This window comes from Syngnathoides biaculeatus, chromosome 15, assembly GCF_019802595.1.
Source record: "Syngnathoides biaculeatus isolate LvHL_M chromosome 15, ASM1980259v1, whole genome shotgun sequence".
NCBI classification, from domain to species: Eukaryota; Metazoa; Chordata; class Actinopteri; order Syngnathiformes; family Syngnathidae; genus Syngnathoides; species Syngnathoides biaculeatus.
In genome coordinates, this window is record NC_084654.1 from 20,084,720 (window position 1) to 20,103,245 (window position 18,526).

The 18,526-nt window shown below is 45.5% G+C and overlaps 1 long non-coding RNA gene across 2 annotated transcripts in view; it reads right to left on the bottom strand.

The window, feature by feature from the left end:
• The window catches only part of LOC133513551 (uncharacterized), a 58,448-nt gene that overhangs the window by 23,736 nt on the left and 16,186 nt on the right, over positions 1 to 18,526 (bottom strand). Inside the window, exons 2-3 of one of the 2 annotated variants that reach the window (XR_009798514.1) lie at positions 10,598 to 10,669; positions 1,113 to 1,202 (exon numbers count right to left, since the gene is read on the bottom strand). This is a non-coding gene — a long non-coding RNA (uncharacterized LOC133513551). Of the gene's footprint in view, positions 1 to 1,112; positions 1,203 to 10,597; positions 10,670 to 18,526 lie in introns of those variants that run through there. The other variant, XR_009798515.1, reaches the window with a different exon arrangement.

Genomic DNA, 18,526 nt, shown 5'->3' on the forward strand with positions numbered 1-18,526 from the left:
GAAGTAACCTAGACTCATTACGCCTTCCATAAAGGGTCTGTTCTTAATGAGGAGTCTTTTACAGGGGCCTCCGGGGAATAATCGGACTACAGTAGGAAGTCGTCTGTCCTGATAGCTCGCCCGCAGTCTCAGCGGTGGTCCTGAATGCATCACCCACACTTCCATACCACTGAACCATCTTTATTCTGTCGTTCCCTGCTGTGGGTTTTTAATTGCCTCCTTCCCCGCCCACTCCTCCTCAGGCCGACCCGTTGCAGACCTTTTACGAGACCCGGACCCATCGGCTGATGCTTGGCCCCTTTTTTTTTTTTTTTCAATCTCTTCCCAATCATTTCTCCATCTCTCTATCTCCAGAGGCGCCACATGTCCCTAATTTTTGGTCAGGTTATTATGACACCCGGGAATGGACGGCCAAACATTACTGAGAAGATTTTTGCTTGTGTTTACCTGCTGGCTTAAGCAACTAATGAAGATTCATGGAAAGTGTTCCCTTTGCATGATTAAAAGCATATTTGTCAGCGTCGTGTCGGACCGGCCGAGAAAGATTATCCCCGATGCACGTGTTTACCGCCGAGGTCAAAGAGCGCGCCGTGTTTACACGGGCGGCTTTGGGACAGACATGTTTACCAGTGGAAATACCGCCGGAGGCTAGTGGGACTTTAATCTAATTACTTTTGTTCCCCCTACTCTTGCCGTTTCCTCGCTCGGCCGATTCAAAACAACTTCTGCCTAACGTCACCGAGCGGATGTCGCGTCCTGCCCCCAGTCATTCCAGAAGACCGAGTCCTATCTGGACCGAGATATCGCCCCATGTTACACACCATGTCTCAATGAATTGCTACTGTTCGTAAGCTAACGGTTTCGAAAAGTTATCTGCTGAGCTCCTTTGAATTCTATTGCTAACCAAAACTGCTAGCATACACCGCGTAATTATCCATCCATCCATTTTCTGAGTTGCTTAACCTTCCGAGGTTTGCGGGAATACCGAGTAAACGGTCTTTCAAAATCGGTGCAGTCTTGGAGTGTTCCAATTGACTCCGTTGGTAACCAAATCAGGAGCACCGAGTGAGGCACTTGCATAAACACAGAAAATGCTCATTATCAATACTGACCTTCCGTTATGGAGAGGCCAGCTCGTTAACGGTGATTCTTGGTCCAATAGACTCTGGACTGTGGTCACTCCACGATGTGGCTTATGTTTCCTGTTAAAACAAAAAGTTTTAGGGAGTCACTAATGGTGCAGCGGTACAAACGCCTGCCTTTGGTGTGGGCAGCGTGGGATCGATTCCCGCTCAGTGATGGTGTCGATATTGGCCCTGTGACTGACTGGCGACCAGTTCAGGGAGTAGTCCCCCTTTCGCCCAAAGCTAGCTGGGATATGCTCCACCTTTCCTGCAACCCCTTGTGAGGATAAGTGGCTTGGATAATGACATGACAAAAACCTTTATTAGTTGGTGTTTTAATTTCCAGCTTCTCTTGAAATTGTAATATTATTTAGCATGAGATTGGTGGTTTTTCCGCAAAGTTGTCTTCTTCGATGGTTCCTCTCCCCGACCTAGTTTGAAGTCCAGTTTTACATGACATCAATTGTGCTGTATAATGAGGGGGGAGAGTTACGCTGGTGTTGAGAGATTTTGGCGAGCAGCTGCGTCATGTAACGGCGTCTCCAACTGGAGTCTTTCAGTTCCTGGCAGCACATCCAAAGGGAAGGGAGACGGAGAAACTGGACGATAGCTGCGAGCAAAACAAAATCCTTTCCCCCTTTTACTCTGGCCCGGCGCGATTATCAGGACGGGTGTCAGATCAGACGACTCGCTTGGGCCGACACACTCCAGACAGATGGGGGGTTGGGGGTTTGGGGGGGGGGGCGCTTTTTGTGAAATTCAAGTTAGCTTCTTCGGAGGCGGAAGGTGGAAGGTCGAGTGTAAAGGTGGCGGCCTTGGCTTAGGGTAGGGGGGGGGGGGCTGTTACCGGTGAGGTGCGTGGACAGGACACGAGGGAGATGTGCAATGCGCACCCACGTCCTATCGTTTTTTTTTTTTTTTTTTTTTTTTTTTTTTTTTTTAAACAGAGGAGAAATATCGAACGCAGTAACTCGAACCGAAAAGCTTCAGTTTCTCGGAAGTAAGGCCTTTTGACAAAAAGTAGCACAGAACCAAATCATCTTCCCCTGATAAAAAAAAATCCACGCTTGGGATCGGCATATCCAGAGCTCAGCGCTAAATCCGAAGGTAGATCTGATGACAACCGAATAGATTTTTGCATTTCTTTTAGGCTCCTCTTTACTGTAACAACCCGATTTCTTGCCGCCCCAACTCTCCTCTCGGATAAGTTTTATAGAAGTCAAAATAAATACAGTATAACATGCATAATAATGTGATTAGCTCTGGAAGCTGCAGTATTATATTCCCCAATCACCACTTGCACCAGTGCTGCCCTTAAAGGTCAAGTGTCATCCCTATAAACATTCTAAAATAGATCTTGAAATGAAAACTACAAATAACATTATTCACTTCAATGTCTATAGGAAAAAATTAATATGAGCGGAGAGAGCGTCGTCCGTGCGCAAAGTTGCGGAAGTCTCATTCGACATCCAAGTGGTCGCCATATTGGCTGCATCTGCTGTCCGTGACGTCGCCCCGACGATGGGACACGCCACTTCAGACACGGAAGCTCTTTTCGAAGAAGAGAACATCTCAAAAACGAGTGAAGTGTCCGGGGAAATATTCCACTTTCGAGCCATATTTAGATGATATGCGGATTACTTCTAGCTAACAACAGATTCCCAGACAGTGTGTATGAGCGAGCCCGACGAGGAAGCCTTCGCCAGCGAGACCGACGCAGAAGCCGTCCGACGTGCAAATCGACACATTTAGCACTCCTGTCATACGTACGCGAATCATTTGTTACATTATGAGAGATGGATTACGTGGACCTCCCCCAAACTATTATTTTTCTTAGTAGCTGTATACACACCTACCTGTCATTTGGAACCCACGAAGCTCTCATCCTTTGCACCCGTGCAATCCATTTTTCACGACGAACCGGATCTTTTGGAAAAGTATGACAAGCGAATCCATCTTTCCGAGCGTTCTAGCAATATCCAGCAATGCAACGAGCCGGCATTTTGGTTAACGCGAAGGAACAACGAGCTAGCTTCCCGCAGGTAAAACTAACGGAAAGAAACGAGTCCGCTTGAGCGCGCCACTGCCTCCGACGTCACTTCCTGCTTCTTGTCGAAAACAAATCCCTCGAGAGGATTTTCACGGCGGGAGTTACTAAAATCCATATATATCAAAATCGTGTTTTGTGGTGAAAAAATATCGTTTTTTCATTAATAACATGCTAAAAATCATCCATTTCATGACACTTGACCTTTAATCTGCTCCCTCATAAATATTTGGAGAAATGACAAAGGTGAACAGATGTGCTGATGCAATTATCTCTACAATATCATTTTCCACGTTGCTGCGGTGCACCATTCGCTTGCCGCCCTCAGTCTCCTCTTGGATAAACTTTGTAGCAATAACCCCCAAAAGCTCGCATTCCTCACTCTGGATGCTGTGATATTACACTCCAGTTGTCGAAAATGCCCTCAATGTCCTCTCAACTCTGAACGTTACTTGAAACATTTTATGGCGCAGGTGAGCAAAGGCTTGGAAAAATCCGGACAAAAAGGCTGACGTTCAACAACGGAAAACGCGTGATGAGTGCGAAAGGAGTAGCTGTGTTTACGGCCGTGTTGCGTGATTCACGTGGGGTGCGCCGTGGTAATTTATTGCGTTTTCACGAGGAGGCCGAACGGGTGTGCGGAATATCCCATTAAATCAATAAAAGAGGTATTCTTTTTATCGCCTCTCTTGCATCGCCTCGCCCGGGCCTTCGCTTCCTCTCCCCTCGCCGCTCGGGTGACACCTCGGCCGTGACTCAGGGCGAGAGGTGTGCGCTGTCATTACGCCGACATAGACGCGGTTCTTTGTTGTCGACAAGCAGGATAGCGGTGATTAACGAGCCTTCTCCTTAGCCCAGCTGCAGCCTTTGCACCTCCTTCGTGTACGCTCCTCATCGGTCCTGAAGACAGCCCTCGTGATAATGACCGGGGTTTGGTTTCGCTTGCGTCATTATCTATTTCGATTACTTTATAGTCTTTACGCCGTTTCATACTGCAGGCAGCTTCCGGGATGTTGACACTTTTTCAGTTCAGCGCCATTGACGGCTATATACGTCAAATATCCACTTCAACGTAAAGTTCATTTCTTTGTGTATTTTGATCAGGTTTCCATGATTATTGGCTTTTGGCAAGACCCCTTTTAAGGTCGTGTAAGGTGCGGAAGGGGGTCCGCCGACCCTGTGGGCTCGTATAGAGCATTTTGCATTTGAAACCGGGAAAAAACGGGCTTTTGTTGATGGTGGGTTGCACCATCACTGGAAATGCTGAAGGGCTTTTTACAGTTGTTTTGTCGAGTTTGCTTCATAATCCTTTGTTTTGACCTTTTTGAAGGTATTTTTCTTGTTTGCATGGTTATGGACTATAAACCGCTTTAGATTCTTTTTCATGGTAATTTAAGGGTATATACTGGAGTTTGTTTATGTTTAAACGGGCTTTGTTTGGGAAAAAGAGGTGTGCAAACTCTGTCAGGATGTTGAAGGGCATATTGACATAATTTGATACTGGTTAGTCGCCATTTTTCTAATCATGTTTGCATGATTACTGGCTATGAACAGACTTTTTAAATGACTTGTGCGCGTGACCAACACTGTAAAATACTTTGTCGCAGAAACACCAGCCCTCCGTTTTGAAAACAGCGCCCAGTTTGAAAACTTCCTTCGACAGACCAAGTTATATTCATCTCATTTCTTTTTCCTGCGTTTTTCTTTTCCTCGACTGGTCGAGCCGGCGTCATATCAAAGATCGTCGTGTGTCGGCGGATCTGCTCTCTCGTGCGTCGGAGCTCTTTTTTGCGGCACTTTTCAAAGCGGCGACCCGGCGAGAGGCAGCTCCGGGTGGGTTAGGCGGCAGCAGCCGAGCCGCCCTTCCAGGGTAAACATATAATCATCGAGGAGGAACAGCTATCATTAGATGCGGGGTAGGAAGGGAGAGAAGCTTGGCAGATGCAACAGAAGAAGGAGAGAGAAAAGAGCGCTTAAAATTTGTTCAACGTTTTATTTAAGGTGGATGGAAACGACCCGCTCTCAGTCAAAAACCTTTGCTAGCCCTTCTCTTTTAAGACAATGACGCACTTTTCAGTCCTTAATCTCAAGAACGTTCATGACAGACAAATAGCAAATGTTCATTTTCTCTCATGTACCGTAATTCCCGGCCTATAAACCGTGACTTTTTTCCACACGCTTTCAACCCTGCGGTTTACGCGATGGTGCGGCTATAATTTGTGCATTTTTTTTTTTTTTTTAACGGCCGCAAGGGGGCACTCGAGCGGAAAAGGTAAGAGTGAGACCGGTGGAATATATGTGCCGAGGAGGAGACTTTTACCGGTCCGGCCCTGTTAGCCCTGCATTGTGTCATTGAGTTTTAGCGGTATGTTTTTTTTAACTGGCCCTGTTACCGTGGCGCTAGCTTTAGCATTAGCGCTGCGGTGGTAGCATTGGCATTAGCATAAGCGGCAGCATTAGCGTTAACCTCTCTGTGTACCGTCTTTCTTTGTAAATATCTCGTGTTTCAATCTGGGTTTCAATGTGGGCCCTTGCGGCTTTTACACCGCTGCAGCATATCTATGTACCAAATGGTATTTCCTTTACAAACGTACTCGGTGAGGCGTACAACCAGGTGCGCTCTGTAGGACGGGAATTACGGTAATTGTATTTGCGTTCATTGTTCCGTTGTTCGCAATTTTGTTCTTCGAACGTTAGTTACAGAATGAAGAAACAAAATAACGGGGATCTCGATTCTTAGTTTCGCAACCTCGGCGGAACAGAACAACGCAGAATTATTCATCTATTTGTATGCTTGGTGGCAATTGTTCCTGATTTTTAAAATTGATAGTGTTCACTTGTAGTTAGTTTCAATTATGTTTAGTGACTGAGCACAAACATCTCGCCTGTAAATGGAGCTGAGGGACAGGGTTAGGATCACAAGATATTCTTCTTGACTTTTTTTTGCTTGATTAGTGTCCTGAAGCTGCTTCCTCCAAAATCCCAGCGAGATCTAGTTTCTCTTAACTGGATCGAGATTTACTATTAAATCTTTTATGACATGGAGATGATTACCCTACATGAAAAAAAAAATGTATGACTCCCTTAACGTCTGTTCTTTAATTGAACTTCTCCAGCTAACTGTCCTCCAGCACGCCCCCCCCCCCCTTCTCGCCATTAACACTGAATTTGTCACAGTCAAAAGCTGACGAACCGCCGTTCCAATCTGTTTTCCTGACTCACTTTGAAGCAGCCAAGCCCACGTCTTCTTTATCTTTTATGTGAAAGTCACCCTCTAATTTGCTCCCGTCTCAGACTGCCTTGAAAGGGGGGCGGGACCCGGTGGTGACATCACGCCATTTAGGCAAATGAAACACACTCGACGCAGCACGCACAAAGCCGTTTCCAAACTTTGACATCCTGACAAGTGGGCGAAACCCTTCCATTCCCCAAAACTCCAAACAATTCCTTTTTTATTGCCAAAAATCGTGGAAACATGAGCGAAACAATATTAAAAATGCTCAACCAAATTGACACGCCGCTTTTTACTGCTACCCACACACAAAAAAAGTCCAAATAAAGACCTTTTATGGTTATAGTCATGAATATGTGATTATTACAGGTGACAAAGTACCCCCTCCCCCCTTTTCAAAAAAAAAAAAGCCCAATGTTGGATCTCAGGAAGCTTATTTCGAGCCAATAATAGTATATGTAATAATAACCAATTAATACATAATAAACCGACTTTCTGAGAGTGTAGCATCTCTGTCAAGATGTTGAAAAGTATTCTTAAAAAAATGTTTTCATGTTTCAATCGTGTTCTTGTGGTTATTGGCTAAATATAGGCTTTTTTTTCCCTTTTTTCGGGGGGTTGTGTGGGCGAAAGTGCGTGCGCCAACACTTTAGGAATGCCAAAGTGCATTTTTTCATTATTTGCTCACGTGTTTTGACCACGTTTGCGTGATGATTAGTTACAGCCTACTAGAACATCTGAACTTTATTCAGGGTTAATCAGAGGCACTCGAGATGGTTGCGGCTGTGTGCCGACTCCCACTTCGCATGAGTTTATATGTGATTGACTAATTATGAACACAGTCATAAGAGGGTGTCCACATTTGTGCAACCGCATTATCGTAATCGTTTATTTTTCCCTTCTTGAAAAGACTTTTTTCCCCAACAGCGTTGTACAAGTTTTAGATTACATTCATGGTGGAAAAGGGTTTGAAATGATTTATCTTGGTAATTGTTTTTTTTTTTTTTTTATGAAAAAAAAAAAACAACCTGTAGGGGTGTGCAGACTTGTTATATCTCATGGAGAAAGAACCTTCGTTTTGACTTTTGGGAGGGCGTTTAAATGGGAAAGATTAATTAATACAGGAATGTCAGAGACGTTCATATAGTTTTTTTAATTGGCCGAAAGCCAATTTATTCGTTACCATTTTTATTTTGATTGGCTCACCGTTCTCCATAGATAAGTATGCACTTTTTATATAATATGATTTATAGCGGTGGCATGGTGACGCAGCTGGTAAAGGCGTTAGCCTCACAGTTCTGAGTCACTCTAAAATTGCCCCCTTATCGGACATTGTTTCTTGTGTTTTGGATCCTGCCTTCTTCGACTGTGTTGTCGTGCACAATCTTCGTTTGTAATAAAACTCACTGAACATCATGTCCTCGTCTCGGAGTCCTGCATTTGGGTCCGTCAGTGCACTGTTGGTCCGTGACACTAGGTGTGATTGTGAGTGCGGCTGTTTGTCTCCATGTGCCCCGCGATCGGCTGGGGGCCATTTCAGGGTGTACCCCGCCTCCTGCCCATCGACAACTGGGATAGGCTCCAGCACTCCCTGTGAACCTTGTGAGGATAAGCAGCAAAGAAACTGGATGGATGGATGATTTAGAGCAATCCCCTACCTGATCACAAGTGACATATCTCAACTGAGAGACAAACTGAATGTCACGGAGGAGCTAATTTTAGCCTGGGTTGTAAGTGGAAGTTATGATCATCTCCGCCGCATGCAGACTGTAGACGCAGATTTTTGAGGCATTTTTTCAAAATCAAATCATCTCTAAGCTATTTATTTAGCTAAAGTTTACAATGTAAGATGAGTTTGGCATGATAATAAACAGTTTTAGGGATCATGGATTATCGTGTATTTACTGTTTATACGATTAGTATAGGAAATTGGAAGCTTTTTTTTTTTTTTTTTTTTTGGTGGGGCGGGGGACAATTTCTTGTAATTTTTCACTTTTCGCAGCCGGGCTCATCTTCATCCCCCGCGGATAGATCGATTGAATTGTTTTACTATGACCCCGGTTTGAGAACGACCGCCGTAAATAAACGAATAGCTTGTTGCCGAGTCTTGTATATTTGGACATGTTTGGTTGTAAACTACTCAAGCGGGTTTCTAGTTATCCAATTTCCTGAACTGGAGGAAATAAATAAATACGCACTCTTCGCCGGAGGAGTTCTCCCACCCTCGGCTTATCCCGCCCGGGCGTGCAGATCCTCCTTTTAGCCCCCCCACCCCCGGACGCGCTCGGGGCGTCCGGCCTCGCCTCTCCGCTGTCGGCGTAATGGCAGAAAAGACGATAAAGAGCCGAGGATAGCTGGGCCTTTATCTGCTCTGCTGAAAGTCAGCCATTGACACCGTGCACTTTAGAGGATGTGTCACTCAGTACGCGGACCCCATCCGCCGTCCCCCTGGGACCTGCGCCGACGCCGACGACGCTTAATGTGTGCTTGATTTCTCGGAAATCGGGAGAAACGTTTTTGCGAGTGAGAAAGATGGGGAGGAAATTGACAGACGTGTGTGGGTGTTTTTTCCTCGAATTGTCATTTCAAAGGGCGGCACGGCCGGGAAAGCGTTGGTCTCGCAGTTCTGAGGACCCGGGTTGGAGCCAACATTCATTGGACGCTCTAAATTGCCCCTAGGTGTGATTGTGAGTGCGGCTGTTTGTGCCTTGCGATTGGCCGGCAACCGATTCAGGGTGTACCCCGCCTCCTGCTCGTTGAAAGCCGGGATAGGCTCCGGCACTCCCCACGACCCTTGTGAGGATAAGCGGCAAAGAAAATGGATGGATGCCATTTCTAGCTGGACACTTGTACTTTGGTGGTGGGTGCCCCGGACAGATTGCCCTTCTGGAAATGTATTTATTGTAATTTCACAACAGGTCCAAATATGGCAAAAATGGCCGAAAATCACAAAACCTTTCAATGGACGTATTTTTTTTTTCGTGCCAATTCTGGTGTCCACCCGAGGGGCCCTTCAAGGATCCAAAAGAAGCCACAGATTCATCCATCCATTTGATTGTACCGCTTATCCTCACAAGGGTTGCGGGAGTGCTGGAGCCTATCACAGCTGTCAACGGGGAGGAGGCGGCGGTACACCCTGAACTGGTCGCCAGCCGATCGCAGGGCACATTGAGACAAACAGCCACACTTGCGATCCCATCGAGGGGCAATTTGGTGTCCAATTAATGTCGCTTGTTTTTGGGATGTGGGAGGAAACCGGAGTACCCGGAGAAAACCCACGCGGGCACAGAGAGTACATGCAAACTCCACGCAGGTGGGGCCGGGATCGAACCCGGGTCGTCAGAACTGTGAGGCAATGGCTTTACCAGCTGACCCACCGTGCCACCCCACAGATTCATTACATTGTATTTTTGCCTGATGATTTTGATGGATCCTAATACAGTTGTTGATGGTGTTCCAGACCTCCTCACTCCAAAAAATTAGCCCTCCAAAGAAAAGTGATCCAGAAACATTCCCCCCGACTTCCTGGACCCTCCAGGGCCCCCCAAAAAAGTAGAAAAAGCTGAAAAACATGCGATATCCCCACCGGTAATAACAAAATATTTGAAAATATCCCCGACACAAAAGAGCTTTTTTTGGGGGGAGGCGCAATTTCTAGCAGGTTTCCCAGATTTCATGATTCCAAAATTCTGACTACCGGTAAATGGCCCAAAAACATGCCAAGATGGAAAATTCTACACTTTTGGGGGGGGGGGGGGCTATTTACAGGTGTTCCAGTGTTCTAAGAACACTGGTTTCGAAAAGAAAGGTTTCCTGGACTTCCTGACCCAGAAAAAAATGTGTTGGCAACAACTCAATAACAAAAATAATGTTAAAAAAATCAAGCCAAGATTAAATTGCTTCTTTTTTCATGTCATTCTTTTTTTTTTTTATTAATCGGTGTGTTTGGTTCTGGTCCTGGTATTTAAGGTTTCCCAGACCCCTGGCCTCAGAAAGTAATCTGCGTTAGCAGATTCACTAAATTGTAATTTCACAACAGGTCCAGACCTCAACCCTGCAGTTGCGCCCGTGGTTCCCTGGTGTGGGTGTTTGAGGGACTTTTTGGACTCAGAACCGGGCCACATGAGCAATATCGGGAAAAGTTGTATTCAATGACAGCAGAAAATCATAATAATAATTAAAAAAAACAACAACCTTACTTCAGGTGAGTTGATGTTCCCCTGGTTTTGGTCTGTGAAGGTTTCTCGGACCTCAAAATCAAAACGTCTGCAAGGTGAGAAAAAGTACAAATTCTCAATTTTGCGTCAGGTCTGAAATATCTAAAATAAAAACACCCAAAAAGATTTAACATTATGGGTGCATCCGGGGTCTGCGGTCTGGGTATTCCAGACATCCCGGCCCAAAAAGGGGCCACAGCGGCAACTTCAAAAACTTTGGACAGGTTTGGACCTGACTAGTTGAAAATCATCCTCCTTTGTAAGGCGGGGGGGGGGGGGGGCTGTCATTTATGGGCCTCTATGTACTATATATTTTCACTCAAAAAACATATTTTGTCTCCTTTTGCTTCATTGAAATATTCTCGCAATGACAATAAAGGATCTGGTCTTGAGTCTGTTTCCAGTATCAAAGCGCTTCCCTTCTCATAGAACGGGATCTAAATTGCATTTAATTGGGATAATCCCCGAGCTTCCCGCAGCCGCCTCTCAACCGAGCGTCTATAAGTGACAGGAAGTAGCGAGGGTGAATTCCTGGCTGACAGGCGATGTGAGTGAAATCAGGAGAGCCGGCCGGCGCTTATCTGCTGCGTCCTACCGGACTCGCTTCAAGTTGACAATGACTCCCCATCCGCGCTCCTTATCCGTCCGTAGCGCCGCTGTTTTGTTTTGTTTTTTTTTTTTGTCCGCATTGTATAGCGCGTTTCATTCTTTTGCCGACACTAGCTTCACCGGTGGCAACGCCCCCAGGGAAAAGCCAATCGAGGTGCAGCGCGCTTGTTTATACCGGGCGGATAAAAGGGGGGGGCTACACCGGAGTCGGTTGTTTTCCGCTTTTGGGGTTTTGAACGCTGACAAGCGAGGTTTTTTCAGCTTAGCAACGACAGCCGACGAGAAGCAATCTCATTGTAAATATCCCGGCGCTCGATTGTTGGCTGAAGGGCGGCGGGACAATGGCGCGGCGGGCGGCGGCGGGCACGGCCCGGGGCCCTCCCCGCCGTTCTCAGCGGCTGTAACGACAGCCTAAGTGCCAACAGCGGGTGTCTTACATTCAAGGCGGGCCAGGTTAATAAAGTTTACCCGCCAAACTCCACAGACGAACACCCGCAGTCAATAAACGAGCGTTGTTCATATGCTAAAGCTAATTTCTCCTGTCCCCTCATGCGAGAGGCTCAGGTGCTGTCCCCTAGAAACCGCCATCAACAAAAAGTTATTTTAACTATTTGGCAAGAACGTTTGCAAAATCATATTTTTTCTTCAGGTTGTCTCCAGCCCTTATTTCAAGGAGAGGGAGGACAAATCATCCAACACATCCAAAAGGGCACTTTGGGAAAATGTCCATTTTCAGCTAATTTGTACTTTCAAGTTGGAACTCTTTTTGGGCCCCTGGACATCCGAGAAACCTTACATATCCACACCAGGGATCCTGGGTGTATCCATTAGCCCCCACCCCACAAGAGCTGTCAAGAGCTTTTGCAAAATTGTTCATTTCACCACCACTACACAGTTTTTGGGGGAGAGATCTCAGGGAAATCATCCACACCCTCAACCAGAGGTCTTGGACCCTGCCCCACTCCCCCCTCAAAATGGCAAACAAAATTGTCAGTTTTTCTCCATTTGGTCACATCTCTCGACCCTGTCACGCGTTACAATTTTGTCAACGCGCGCTTCATCTTCTCTTTACGTCTGTGTGTACGTGCATGCCTAAAATTGTCGCCCGGCCACTCTGAACCCAGATCAAGTGGTGCGGTTCCATTAGAAGAGACACATGTGGTAACTTTCAAAATAAAATGACAAGCCACAGTTACTCACGAGCTTAAGAGCTTTGCCATGTCAATCCAGATGTGGGGAGAGTCGTGTGGGCACGTGTCAGGGCTGCAGTGCGTTTGCCCCGTGTACTGACGTTTTTAGGATTAGAACGCCTTGTAGTTGTAGACATGAACCTCGGGAGCATACCTGCAACCTTTTCGGCCTTTGAAAAGGTACAATCCGCAGCCGGAAAAAAAAGATTCCCACGGGGTAAAATTTAGGATTCAAAGTAGACCTAGACTGGACCTCTGTATTTGATAGTATAGAGTACTACTATCGTACTATTTGACCTGAGGAAGCATATCTGCAACTCTCGCGGGGTCATAGAAAAGGTACAAATTGTCGTCGGAAAATTGGCCCTGTGGAATACGTTGATGTAGTTTGAACTTTGACCGTCTGGAGTGAATCTCTCCTATTTCTCCAGTTCCATGTGGTACCCTGAAAAATAATGGTACCCACATGGTACCCTTGAAAGCAACTTGGGAACACATCTGTTCCATCTTTTCTTTTCCTAGAAAATTTTAATCTTATAATCCTTTCTATGGGGTATTCTGGAATACACACTGACGGTCCCTGAAAGGTCAGGAAATAATTCTGACTGTACCCTTATTTCTGATTATGGTACCTCATAACTGATAGTGGTGATAACTTTAACTTTGAGAATGATACCGCTATCCTTTTGGTCTTAGAAAAGGTAAGAACCACTGTCCCGTCCGTCCCTAAGGGGGTGGAGACGGGGCATGAAAGAAATGCTACTCGATCCGGATTTTTGATCATGTATAAGTACCCCCAAACATATTACTGTTGTACCAATGAAAATTTGGGATTATCTTGGTGAACATACCTTTACTAGTCTGAGACATAATTCAAGATGAGGTCCAATTATCAACCCTTACACCCTGATAGTCAGTACCCCCAACTTTTGATGGTGAAAGATTCCTCCGCGGCCCCCCTGATATTGCTCCTAGCCTACTCAAACAGGGGACAACTGTACTGAACCACTTTTGATGAATGGCTGTGGCTTGGTGGTTTCCATTGAACATACGGGCTCGTTTACAAAGACGGAAGCCTCAGAGACTTGGATCATACCGTTTACCATAGAACGGCATCAACGTTGTACGTGACAGATTGCCATAACAACGAGCGTGGCCAGTGTGCTGTGGAAGCTTAAAATAAGATATGACAGCTTCCACATCAGAGGACTATCTGGGGATTTTCCCAAAACCGCACCATGAAACCTGTTGTTCAAAGTTCCGACGCAAAATGGAGTCGATGGAGTGAAGTGGTGAGGAGGTCAAGGCCGCTGCGCATGCAAAGCCGACTCACGTTCAAGCGGCGGCAAAGTTCACGTCCCGTCCGGCCCTGCAATTATCTCGATATTTCCTTAACCTTGACCGAGAGCTTTGGTGGCCAAACCCATATCTGTGTGTGTGTATGTCTGTGTGTAGACTGCAAATATTGAAGAAACCTTTTCCACTGAAGGGTAGATTTTTCTGGATGTGTCAGAACACATTGACAGTGGGCATACTATTTTCCAGAGAACGGAATCAACGCCATACGTGACAGACTGCCACAACGAGCATTGATAGTTTTTGAATACTTGCTACGGGAAGTTTTCAAAATGGGTATTTACTGGGGATAACGTCGAGAGATAAAAGCTATTCTTTTATCATTCTCTTCTGTGCGGAGAAAAGAGAAAGTTGCAGTCCATTTCTGCCATTTTAAGTTACTGTCTATACCAGGGGTCGGGAACCTTTTCGACCGAGAGAACCATAAAGGCCAAATATTTTAAGACGTCATTTCAAAAGATTACGTTCCTACCCTCACTTATGGGCATGAACTGTGGGTCGTGACCGAAAGAACAAGATCCCGGATACAAGCGGCCGACATGAGTTTCCTCCGCAGGGTGTCCGGGCTCTCCCTTAGAGAACGGGTGAGAAGCTCGGTCATCCGGGAAGGGCTCAGTGTCGAGCCGGTACTTCTCCGCATTGAGAGGAGCCAGATGAGGTGGCTGGGGCATCTGATTCCAATGCCTCCTGGACGCCTCCCTGGTGAGATGTTCCAGGCATGTCCCACCGGAAAGAGACCCTGAGGATGACCCAGGACACGCCGGAGAGACTATGTCTCTCAGTTGGCTTGGGAACGCCTAGGGATTCCTCCGGAAGAGCTGGAAGAAGTGGCTGGGGAAAGGGAAGTCTGGGTATCATTGCGGAATCTACTTCCCCCGCAACCTGACCAAAAGAGCCACACAGCATTTAAAAAATTAAGTACAAGTGCATTTGTGCATTTCTGTAAGACCAACAGTTCGAGAGTACAATAAGTCTCTGTTGCTCACCAGCGATGTCAAAAGTACTTCTTACCATTAATGCGACAGCTAGTCCTGCACGGTTTCGGAGTTCGTACATCGTCAGATTAATCTTCACTCAGTCGTTGAGACTCCCATCCGTTCATCGTGAACGGAATTCAATTTGATTTGCCGTCATGCTGGTACGACGGTGAACGGTTCTTGCCGACTAAGGCATGTCTTTGATTCGTTCGATTATCTTGTCTTTATGCCAAGTTGTCGAAATTTTATCGGCAACATCGAGTAGGAATGCTTTAGCAAACTCCCCATCTGTGAATTCAAACACACAGCAGAACCCTCCATCTCCACAAAGGTTGTCCATTTTTGTTGAAAACTTCGGTACTCATATTTTTTTCTTTGAGCGACCTTTCTTAAAAGCCTTTCCATAACTAGTTGTTCCGACACGATCGGCGTTACACCCTTCTGAGCCTGTGCACATCGACTACCCCGCCAAAGGTACGGCGACCCCACTAGGACTAACTGCCTCTGCGTCATTTGCGTTGCCTCCCACGACAAACTACGGCAACCCCGCTAGGACAAACCTTCTCTGCACGGCAGAAATCACGTGAACAGGACGTCATTATGAGGGCTCCACGGGCCATATGCAACCACCAAAAGAGCTAGGTACGACTCGCGAGCCGTTTCCCGACCCCTGATCCATACGAATGTAACCCAAATGGACAATTACATTCGTCGTCAAATTGTCAAATTAAGTGGCAAGTATGGTAGCAACCATGACAATCTCATAATAAGGGGCGAAGTTGGAAGTCTGTTTCTTCCTGTTGAGGTGCTGCTTATGTTACCATAGGATACACGGGAGGGACTAATATTGGACTCTGGTTTATTCCTGTTACATCGACATTCCCAAAATGTGAAGGTCCGATTTCAAGGGACTACCCACACTAAAAGAAACAGATGTAGAAGAACGTCTTATCTACCACCTAAAACTACTGGATGTAACCCATCGGGAACCATTTCCATTCTCCAGTTTGTAGCAGTTCCAGAACTAAAAAACAAAAACAAAATTACATCCATATAAGGTCCAGTGTCAGGCGACCACTCAAATATCTTGGAGGGTACAACGCCACTTTGTCAGAAAAAGAGGTTTAGTACAGTAAAGTACAGTTTCTGCGGTCTTCAACAATGGGGATGAGTACTGGACTCGGGTAGCAATCAGAGTTTATCACCACAGTGTACAAGATTGTACCAAGTGGAGCCGATTTTTGGACTATCCACCTGTTGCAGTGGTAAAATTGAGGATTAATTTATTAAGTCACAGAAGTAAAAAAGTACCACACCAGTATCGTTGTCCACAGAAAATATCTTAAAGATGTCTAGTGTAATGTACCCAACAGAGACCATCACATGCCTCCAGTTCGGCTTCTAATTTAGAGCTCAAAACGAGGATTTATGGTGAACATTCAGTTTCCACTTTATCAGGTCCCAGCACCATATTTTTAAGTGTACAACGCAACACTCCCAAAAAACCGGTGTACCACAGAAGTCCATTGCTGCTGTCTACCACCATGTGCTCCATTGGGGCAATTTTCTGGACAACTTTGTACCTTTTCAAAAGGCTAGCTAAATAGTTTGGGAATACTAGCCCGTGACAAGGCATTTGCACCCCTAAAGGCTGAACTTTTTGTTCCGTTCCCTTGATAGGAGCTGAGGATACAGAGGCCTAATGTGAACAATATGGTGGGTAATGAGAGACATGATGGAGGAGTTGACATGGATTTACCAACATTCCTCTTGATGGGTTTTATGGAAGAGGGAGTGTGGGGGGGGGGGGGGAGAAAAGAATAGAGCTCCCTGGTTTATTTGATTTGAGGGGTTGTGGTCGTCCAGATGCAGGTTTCATCAGGGCTAAATATTTCCACTCTGCGAAAGAAAAAAAAAAAAAAGCCAGAAAGCAAACACAAGCCAGATTGTGGACGATTGTGGGTATTTGTTTACGTGATGGTCTTTCTGCATCTGTGTGTGTGTGTGTGTGTGTTCCCTTTTAAATAAATACCAAGCCTAGCCACGTTGCATGTCAAAGCAGGTGCTTCTGGAACAATTGCACAACACTGTGGTTAAATACTTTTCCTTTTTTATTTTTTTTTACATGGCGGGGAAGAAAAAATGGTCAACGGAGATCAATACGCTAACCGCTTACCACTTTTTGTGACGCAGCTGGTTCAGAAGGGAATTGAGCTAGCTTCAATGTCACAAAGCGGCCACAAGTGTTTACGGCCGGTTCGGACATCCATCACTCATTATTTTTCCCGCGATATTTGACAGGAGAAGGCTGAAAAAAAAAAAAAAACGAAATGTGCAGTTCGTCATGGTCCTTGATAAAGTGTGAATCAGCGAAAGCCACAGAAAGTCCAATGTGGGCCAAAAAGTAAACGGAAAGGACCGCATTAACTCATCGGAAAACCGTATCGTCATTCGGCCGAAGCTCCTTAAATTAGGATGTAGAATTTTGTAATTCACAAAAAAAAAAAAAAAAAAGGGTGGAAAATACCCTTCTGACTTCAGTGTACCTCACCCAGCTAGCTAGCTATACCAATAGACCTCAAGCTAAAGAGTTAACTAGCTTTTGCTAGGAGTTACAAGATAGTGCTCGGGTTTATTTGAGGTCCTGCATGACAAGTTTTGTTGTGTCTTTTCTTTGTTCCAACTGGATTTGGTTTTCAGTAAATATCTGAAATTGTTGCCAATGTTAGCTAACTGTATACAGTACCTAGCAATCTAGAAACGACTGTAATAAAGGGAAGACACCTAGAAAAAAAGTTAACCATAACAGACCCAAAATCTGACCCCATCCCTTAACCCTAACCCTGTCCCTTAATACCAAACCACCCTAACCTAACCTAAACCATAACCACAATTCTAGGTCACCTCACATCTAACTCCCTATAACTCCCTAAACCGAACCCAGAACCCCAACTTCAACCCGTTAACACAATCCGAAACCCTAGATTCACTCCTGCGTCCTAACTTTACAGAAAATTCCGTCCACAAAAATGAGACAGGTCTAAATCATTTCAAAACATTTTTCGAGATAAATGTGACCTACAGCCTGTACACCGGAATTGGAAGACAAAAAGGAAATGGGCAATTTTTTTTCACGAGGAGAATTAAAAACAGACAAATATATTAATCCGGTTGCACAAGTGCGCACACCTTTTAACTGGGGATGCGGCTGCGTGCAGAACCAATCACAATTAAACTCGTTAAATGGCAGTCAACACACTGCCGCCATTTTTACTGCCTCTGATTAACCCCAAATAAAGTTAAACTCTTGTAGGTTTTCCCCTGACTTTTTTCTCACCTGAATGATTTTGTGCCAACACAGATCAGTTTGCGCTAAATACACCTTCTGGAATTACAGCCAAAAAGTTCAAACTTAATTTCAAAGGAGCATAAACCCGACCCAGATAGGTAGAACGTTGCATCTGCAGCCTTGTGGGAATACCACCTGCATACTTATCGTCAGGGAGTGGCTTGAGAATTACAACATTTATAAACTCGGTAAATACTTTGATGCTCAGTAATACCCTTGTCGTAATAGCTGCCATGTTTTCCCAAGCTCATCACCTTTATCGTTTATCCTGCTCTTTTCTTCCATTGCCCCCCCCCACCCCACCTCTTCCTTGTTCCTCCTGCCCCACAGCGAGCGAGCCAGAGCACCTGCAAATGCTCACTTTGAAAGATGTTGCGGGCTCAAGAATGTCTGCTGTAAACACACGAGAGTTCTATTTATAATAA